Source organism: Macrobrachium nipponense, chromosome 4 (assembly GCF_015104395.2).
Source record: "Macrobrachium nipponense isolate FS-2020 chromosome 4, ASM1510439v2, whole genome shotgun sequence".
Taxonomy (NCBI): Eukaryota; Metazoa; Arthropoda; class Malacostraca; order Decapoda; family Palaemonidae; genus Macrobrachium; species Macrobrachium nipponense.
In genome coordinates, this window is record NC_061100.1 from 68,152,340 (window position 1) to 68,153,528 (window position 1,189).

Here is a 1,189-nt window from a genome sequence, read left to right on the forward strand (position 1 = left end):
CCTCCACTGAGGAGAATCCCAACTTTGCAACCAACGATTCTTCAGACCTCACTGAAAAGATCGAAGGTGCATCTGACCATTTGGAACAAGGCGTTCCAGTGAGGAGAGATGTCCCAGAAACTGTTGCCACTGATGTGCTGGTAGCTGGAACTGTCGAAGGAAGGGCAGAGCGACACCTCAGAAGTGTTCCAGTCTTTATGGGTCGGGAAGGCTTTCCCTACTATGGTGTCAAGGATTATACCGAGATACACCAGTCATTGAGAAGGCTCCAGAGAGGACTTCTTGTGGTTCACCATGATCCCCAGATTGTGACAAAATGCCAGAACCCTGTCTCAGTAGAGACAAAGAAGTTCCACCGAGGGCACCAGTATTAGCCAATTGTCTAGATAACTCAATAGACGAATGCCCTGGCGATGAGCCCATGTTGACACTAGGGTGAACACTCGAGTGAAGACTTGCGGAGCTGTGGAGAGACCAAAACAAAGGACCTTGAATTGGAACACTCTGTCCACTACAACAAGACGAAGATACTTCCTAGACAATGGATGGATTGGGATCTGGAAGTATTCTTCTTCTAGGTCGATCGTCACAATGTAGTCCAGAGGACGAATGGCCTGTCTGACCATGCTGGGGGTGTCTCCATTCTTAACAGGGTTTGCTGAACAAACTCGTTCAGGGCTGAAAAGTCGATGACCGGTCTCCAGCCTCCAGACGCCTTCTTTACAAGAAAGAGTCAACTCAAGAAGCCCTAGAGACTCGTAAAGGACCTCCTCGAGAGCATCCTTTCCCAGCATGTCTTGGGCTTCTGCCTGAAGGGCGAGATTCTTCATCAATCCCTGATGATAGGATGATGACGTCTTCGGGGGTCGAATCAGAGAAGGAAGAGAGTTGATGAACGGGACGCAATGACCATGGTGGAGGATGGTCATTATCCAATCCTTCGCCTCGTGGTACTGCCACCTCTTCCATCTGGCTTGCAGGCATCCCCCCACAGGTGGCAGAGTGTGGATAGTGCCCTCCTCTCCGGTCACAGCAGCCTCTCTTCCTTTTGCCGTGTTTGCCTTGCCCTCGACCACCTCTGGTTGAAAAGGGATCCTGACCTCTTGATCACTGAGTGGTGGAGGCAATGGGACAGGGATCAGCTCTGGCTAGATGTTGAGAAGACCTCCTAGATGGAGAGCCAGGGTGA